General features: G+C 32.8%; 1 protein-coding gene across 1 annotated transcript in view; it reads left to right on the top strand.

Moving 5' to 3' along the window:
• The window catches only part of LOC148956831 (kinesin-like protein KIF23), a 30,750-nt gene that overhangs the window by 1,031 nt on the left and 21,363 nt on the right, over positions 1-8,356 (top strand). The window lies entirely within an intron of this gene.

Raw genomic sequence — 8,356 nt, 5'->3', positions numbered from 1 at the left:
ACTGAAATATTCCAACTCTTGCATTTCAAGGAAAGAAATTCAAAATGAACTTTGAAAAATCAAGAAAATGTAACTGTGACAAGGTAAACCACAACCAAACACAACTGAAATATACCAACTCTTGCATTTAAAAGAAAGAAATTAAAAAATAACTTTGAAAAAACAAGAAAATGAAAATGTGACAAGTTAAAACACAACCACACATTACTGAAATATTCCAACTCTTGAATTTCACCGAAAGAAATTCAAAATAAACTTTGAAAAATCAAGAAAATGTAAGTGTGACAATGTAAATCACAACCAAACAACACTGAAATATTCAAAATCGTTATTAAAAAATTATTAAAAAAAATCATTCAATATATAATTAATTAAAATGTTACAGAGTATTTGTATAACACAGAACCCAAATTAATTATAATACCAACACTAGAATATATTATAAAGAAAATCAAAATTATCTTTTATATTTCAAGAATGTGTTACTTCGACATGGTATAACACAATCAAATACTACTGAAATATTACAAAAACTTCAATTAAGATAAAGTAATTAATAATTTAACTAGAAAAAATCAAGAAAATGTAACTGTGACAAGTTAGACCATAAGCAAACACTACTGAAATATTTCAACTCTTCCTTTTCAGCGAATAAAATTCAAATGAACTTTGAAAAATTAAGAAAATATAACATTGACAAGGTAAACCACATGCAAACGCATTTGAAATATTCCAACTCTGTATTTTAAGTATATTAAGTTCAGAATGAACTTAGAAAATTCAAGAGAATTTAACTCTGACAAGTTATACCACGCCACAACAAAACTGAAATATTCAAAGAAAATCTTAGCAACGATATTCCTTCAAAATTTTAATTGAAAAATCAATAGTAAGTACCTGTGACAGGGTAATCAACAAGCAAACACAGGTGAAATATTCCAAATCGTGCATTTCAACAAAGGATATAAAATATGAGATTCGAAAAATCAAGAAAATGTAACTGTGACAAGGTAAACCATACCCAACCACTACAGAACAAGACAAACTATAGTAATTCAACAAAAGTCGATCAAAATGAAATTTAAAAATTTAAGAATCTGTCCCCTCGCAAATTTAATCAATGACAAACCTCTACTGATATAATCCAACTCTTTCATTTCATCGAAAGTTATTAAAACTTATATTTGAACAATCAAGAAAATGTAACTGTGACAAGGTAAACCACAATCAAACACTACTGAAATATTCCAACTCTTGCATTTCACCGAAAGAAATTCAAAATGAACTTTGAAAAATAAAGAAAATGTAACTGTGACAAGGTAAAACACAACCAAACACTAGTGAAATATTCCAACTCTTGCATTTCAGCGAAAGAAATTCAAAATGAACTTTGAAAAATCAAGAAAATGTAATTGTAACAAGTTAAACCACAACCAAACACTACCGAAATATTCTAACTCTTGCATTTCCTTGAAAGAAATACAAAATGAACTTTGAAAAATCAAGAAAATGTAACTGTGACAAGGTAAACCACAACCAAAAACTACTGAAATATTCAAACTCTTGCATTTCAACGAAAGAAATTCAAAATGAACTTTGCAAAATCATGAAAAATGTAACTGTGACAAGGTAAAACTGAGTCTCTCAATCCCTGTAAAGCTCTTTTAAAAGATACAAAAACTACTTATTTAACACAAAAAATTTCGTTTTTAATGACCACCAAGTAAATAAAAAACAAACGTAATCAGGAAACTGAGTCTCTCAAACCCCTTAAATATATTTTAAAATATATAAAAAAGACTTATTAAAAAAAAAATTTTATTTTTTTTTTACAACAAATTAAATAAAAACAAAACTTAATTTTGAAATTTTGAAAATCAAACATATTAACGATATAATACATTATACAAAAACTAATTAATTACCAAACAAATTCATACTTTATTGACCATAACGTAAAGAAAAACCACACGAAATCCTTCACCAGAGAATCTCAATCCAAGTCAAGCAATTTTAATATTTAAGAAAACTCAAAAAATAACAAGCACTTTTAGTTAGTATATACCATAAAGAAAATGGAATCCAAATGGAATCAGGAAACTGAGTCTCTCAATCCCTTTAAAGCTCTATTAAAATATACAAAAACTACAAAAAAAACCCAAAATTTCCGTTTTTAATGACTACCAAGTAAAGAAAAATCACACGGAATCCGGCCACTGAGTCTCTCAATCCCTGTAAAGCTCTTTTAAAAGATACAAAAACTACTTATTTAAGACACAAATTTCGTTTTTAATGACTACCAAGTAAAGAAAAACCACACGGAATTAGGCAACTGAGTCTCTCAAACCCTGTAAAGCTCTTTTAAAAGATACAAAAACTACTTATTTAACACAAAAATTTCATTTTTAATGACCATCAATTAAAGAAAAACCACATGGAATTAGGCAACTGAGTCTCTCAATCCCCGTAAAGCTCTTTTAAAATATAAAAAAAATAATTAATTAAAAAAAATATTTATTATTTTATGACCAACAAGTAAATTAACAACACATGGAATCCTGCAACTGAGTCTCTCAAACCCAGTAAATCTATATTAAAATATGAAATTACTACTTATCTAACATACACAGGTCGTTTTCATCCAGTAACAACTATAGAAAAACTACTCGGAGATCTTAATATTAGTTTCTGCCTCATCGCACCGAACAATTAAAATATACAAAACAACTTCAATAACACAAAAATATTGTTTTTAATTACCATCCTGAAAAGAAAAACACCACAGACTCATTTACCTGAGTGTTTCACTTCCGTTACTACTCTTTTAATAGATACACAAACTAATTAGGTAAAATACAAAATTATTTTTTAATGACCAGCAAGTAAAGAAAAATCACACAGAATTAGGCAACTGAGTCTCTCAAACCCTGTAAAGCTCTTTTAAAAGATACAACAACTGAACAACAATTAAAGAAAAAACACATGGAATCAGGCAACTGAGTCTCTCAATCCCTGTAAAGCTCTTTTAAAAGATACAAAAACTACTTATTTAACAAAAAAAATTTCGTTTTTAATGACCATCAAGTAAAGAAAAATCACACGGAATTAGGCAACTGAGTCTCTCAAACCCTGTAAAGCTCTTTTAAAAGATACAAAAACTACTTATTTAACACAAAATTTCGTTTTTAATGACCACCAAGTAAAGAAAAATCACACGGAATTAGGCAACTGAGTCTCTCAAACCCTGTAAAGCTCTTTTAAAAGATACAAAAACTACTTATTTAACACAAAAAATTTGTTTTTAATGACCATCAAGTAAAGAAAAACCACACGGAATCAGACAACATAGTCAATATCAAAACTTAAAGCAAAATTTTTATTTATAAAAACGAATGTTATAACACAAAAATTTAGATATTTCTTACCACTATGTAAAGGAATATATAACTGTATTATTAACATTTGTATCTCAATCCACTTCTTAAAAAATTAAAAGATAAAAAAACTAAATATTATACACCAACAAAAAGATTTTTTTTTCAATAACGGAATGACATAAAAAACTGACTCAGTAAACTGAGACTCTCTAACCCCTTAAATCTCTTTTAAAAGATATAAAAACTACTTATTTTAACACAAAATACAAGCAAGCAAATAACATGGGAATTCCTATACACGCAAGCAAATAAATGATTTATTTTTACGTCACAATGTTTCAACTTAAAATCATTCTAATTATAGCATCCCATTTCTCATACTTTAATTACCTGTTAAGCTTTCTTAACCATCTGAAGTTTAACATCACACGGAATTAGGCAACTGAGTCTATCAAACCCCTTAAAACTCTTTTAAAAGATATAAAAACTACTTATTTTAACACAAAATACAAGCAACCAAATAACATGGGAATTCTTATACACGCAAGCAAATAACTGAGTTATTTTTACGTCACAATGTTTCAACTTAAAATCATTCTAATTATAGCATCCCATTTCTCATACTTTAATTACCTGTTACGCTTTCTTAACCATCGGAAGTTTAACCAACGTAAATTAAGTTATAGACAATACTGGTTTAATCTCTTGGCAAAGAGTGTGAAATAATTGCATAACAATGAAACAAGACGTGCTGGTTTTTTGGGCTTATCACCAAAAAGACAGTGAACTTTGAAATCGTGTCATTCCCCTGGCAAAGAGTGTGTTGACCTGTAACTACTAGAAAAACCTGTTTGTACGGGGGCCCCATAGAAATGGAATCTCTTACCCTACTCATATAATAGATATTAATGTAAATTAATAAATAAATCTTAAAACGAGTGAAACTTAAATTGAATATGGAAATTAAGCTTGAAACAAACAAAAATCACTACAAACAAGAGTTTGGGTATGACCTCCTCCTCTCACTGTAAAAGTCTAAAACCTACTGCGTCATTGGTGCTTCACTGAAAACTATATGCGTCTTGAACAGTCTTTGAAAGTATTAACAACATCAAATTGGACATTTGATGTATTATGATAAAAATTGTTGAAAGATCCATTAGTTCAAGAGTTTATTTCGCTGTAAATTGTATTTTTATGTTCATTGATGTAAGAACTGGAAAATAAATTGTTTGTAATATAATCAGTTTTCATTTAAACACCAATGACGAAGTAGGCTTTTGGTTTTTATTCACACTTAGGAAAGGAGGCACTATCCAATCACTTGTTTGTAAGAAAACTATGTTCGTCTTTAACAACTTTCAAAACAGCTAATAAATTAAACTGAATATTTGATGTATAATGATATTAATTGCTGAAAGCTCATCAGTTCAAAATGTTACTATAATTTTGATGTTTATTTTCAGAGATAAGTACAAAAGAAAATATGTGTCACAAAACTGGTTTTTGAGGGCTTATTCATTGAAAATTGAAAGTTCGAGCTCACTTTTTAATAGTCAAAAGAGATACGAAGGCAACTATTCCTCCGTCCCCCCACGTCTTCTTTTTCCAAACCCATCTGATGAAAATTTTGAGATAGACATTTTGTTTAAAATAGTTCAAAGGTCGGCTAAGAAGAACTCCGGTGTAAATACAACACCCCAGGGCCCGGGGGAAGGCGTTCTAAGTTATGCCCTTATGAAAGGGATGAACTTCATAGAGGGCTCATAAGTGTTTTCCTGGGGGCGTACATTGTTCTTATGAAAGGGATTCTCGTATAAACTTCAGAGAGGGCTCATTTGATTGGAAATTGAATGTTCTAGTTTACTTTTTAAGAGTAAAGAGATTTAATGGCAGCCACCCCCCCCCCACGCCCTTTTTTCCCCAAACCCATCTGATACAAATTTTGAGACAGCCAGTTTTTTGAAAATTGTTCAAAAATTAGATAACATAAACTCCGGTGTCAACACAACCCCTCAGGACCCGGGGGGTGGGCGTTGTAAGTGTTGTCCTGGGGGCGTGTATTGTTTTTATAAAAGAGATGCTTGTATAAAATTCAGAGAGGGCTCATTTGATTGGAAACTAAAAGTTCTAGTTCACTTTTTAAGAGTAAAAAGAGATCCGAGGGTACCTAGCCCCCCCCCCACACATTTTTTTTACCCAAGCTCATCTGATAAAAATTTTAAAATAGCCATTTCATTAAAAATAGTTCAAGGGTCAGATAAAAAAAAAACTCCTGTGTTCACGCAACCCTACAGGGCCTGGAGGCAGGTGTTGTAAGTAATACTCTGGGGGTATATATAATTCTTAGGGAAGGGATGCTCGTATAAACTTCAGAGAGGGCTCATTTGACTGTAAATTGAAAGTTCTTGTTCACTTTTAAGAGTCAAAAGAGATCGGAGGGCAACTAGCCCTCCCCCTTCCACGCCCTAAATGCATCAGATACAAATTTTGAGGTAGACATTTTGTTAAAAATAGTTAAAAGTTCAGATAACAAAAAGTCCGGTGTTGACACAGCCCTCCAGGTCCCAGGGGTAGGTGTTGTGATTTATGCCCTGGGGGTTGTTATGGAGGGAATTCTCGTATAAACTTCATAGAGGACTCATTTGATTGGAAATTGAAAGTTGTAATTCACTTTTTCAGAGTCAAAAGTGGTCTTAGGGCAGCTAGCCTCCCCCCACACTCCATTTATTTTTTCACAGGTACTTCATATAGAAGCGATCGTCGTATAAACTTGAAAGGGGGCTCTTTCGATTGGAAATCGTGAGTTCTAGTGCCATTTTTAAGAGTCAAAAGGGATCTTTGGGCAACGAGCCCCCCCCCCAAGACCTTTTCCCCCAAATACATTTGATAAAAAATTCGAGGTAGCTATTTTGTTAAAAATAGTTCAAAGATCATATAAGAAAAACTCTTTTACGTATAGCCATATCAACACAACCCCCCAGGGCCCGGGGCAGGCGTTGTAAGTATTGCTCTGGGGGTATATATGGCTCTTATGGAAGGTATGCTCGTATAAACTTTGGAGAGGGCTCATTTAATTGGAAATTGAAAGTTCTAGTTCCCTTATGAAGAGTCAAAAGATACTGGAGGGCAACTAGCCCCCCCCCTTCCATGCCTTTTTTCCTCAAACCCATCAGATAAGAACTTTGAGATAGTCATTTTTTAAAAATAGTTCAAAGATAATATAATGAAAGCTCCGGGGTTGACAAAGCCCCCCAGGGCCCAGAGGCAGGCGTTGTAAGTAATGCTCTGGGGATATATATAGTTCTTATGGAAGGGATGGTCATATAAACTTCGGATAGGGCTCATATGATTGGAAATTGAAAGTTCTCGTTCACTTTTTAAGAATCAAAAGAGATCGGAGGGACATTAGCCCCCCCCTCTCCATGTCAAATTTTCCTCAAACCCATCTGATAAGAACTTCGAGAGAGTTAATTTTTTCAAAATAGTTCAAATATCATATATGGAAAACTCCGGGGTCGACACAATCGTCCAGGGCCCAGGGTAAGCGTTGTAAGTTATGCCTGGAGGGCATATACAGCTGTTTTGGAAGGGATGCTCGTATAAACTTCAGAGAGGGCTCCTTTGATTGAAATTTGAAAGTTATAGTTCAGTTTTTAAAAGTCAAAAGAGATCAGAGGGCAACTATACTCCCCACGCCTCTTTTCCCCCAAGTTCATTCGATAAAAATTTCGAGCCATTTTGTTAAAAATACTTCAAAGGTCAGATAAAAAAAAAACTCCGGCGTCGACACAACCACCCGGGGACAGGTGTTGCAAGTTATGATCTGGGGGCAAATATGGTTCTTATGGAAGGAATGCACGTATAAACTTCAGAGAGGGCTGATTTGAATGGAAATAATTTTTAGAGTAAAAAGAGATTGGAGGGCCCCTAGGCCCACACGCCCTTTTTCCCCAAACCCATCCGATTAAAATTTTGAGATGGCCGTTTTTCAAAAATAGTTCAAAGGTCAGATAACAAAAACTCTGGTTTCGACACAACCCCCCAGGGCCCGAGGAGCAGGCATTTTAAGCTATGTCTTGGGGCCGTATGAAAGGGATGCTTGTATAAACTTCAGAGAGGGCTCATTTGAATGGAAATTAAAAGTTGTAGTCCATTTTCTCAGAGTAAAAAAAAATTGGATGGCAATTAGCCCTCCCGCCCAATTGAAAATATAAAGTTCTAGTTATTTTAAAGAGGCAAAAGAGACCGAAGTGCAATTTGCCCCCTTCCACGCCCTTTTTTCCCCAAACCCATCCGATAAAAAATTTGAGATAGCCATTTTGTTAAAATTAGTTCAAACATCAAATAATAAAAATTCCGAGGTTGACACAAACCCATTTTTTCACTTTGACATTGTTACTTTGATACAAGTTTTAATGCGTTGATGAACATTTAATTTTTTTTTGATTTTTAAATAAGGAATTTTTAAAAACTTGAAACTTTTTGTAATCAAAAACGAACAAAAATTAATTTAATTTTTTTTTTCGGAAAATAAGTTTTTCAAAGAAAATTAAAGGCCTTTTAAACTTAAGCTCAGCAACAGGGGCGTCGTTTGGGGGTGGCATGGGGGGGGGCACTTGCCCCCCCCCCCAATAATGTGGAGAAAAAAATATTATACATCCCAAGCCCTTTGACTATCCAGATATGGACCGCTCTTGCCCCCCACCCCCAATTAAAAATACTGGAGATTCGCTCCTGCTCAGCAGATACAAATACATGTTAAAATTCAAACTCAAAACGACCAGAAATTACTATTAAAGAATAAATGAAACCCAGAACGAACAGAAATTAAATAAGCAATCATAGCAAAAAACATACAACAAGTAATAATATAAATAAATAAATAGATCTTAAAGCGAGTAATGATTGGATTGAATATGAAAATCAAGTTTAAAACGAAAAAAAATATTTTGCTATTGAAGCATAAATGAAACTTA

The sequence above is a fragment of the Artemia sp. Qi Xiang Cuo genome, chromosome 1 (assembly GCF_049724085.1).
Source record: "Artemia sp. Qi Xiang Cuo chromosome 1, ASM4972408v1, whole genome shotgun sequence".
In the NCBI taxonomy this organism is placed as follows: Eukaryota; Metazoa; Arthropoda; class Branchiopoda; order Anostraca; family Artemiidae; genus Artemia; species Artemia sp. Qi Xiang Cuo.
Note: the sequence above shows the minus strand (reverse complement) of the source record. Positions and strands in the feature narration are given on the sequence as shown.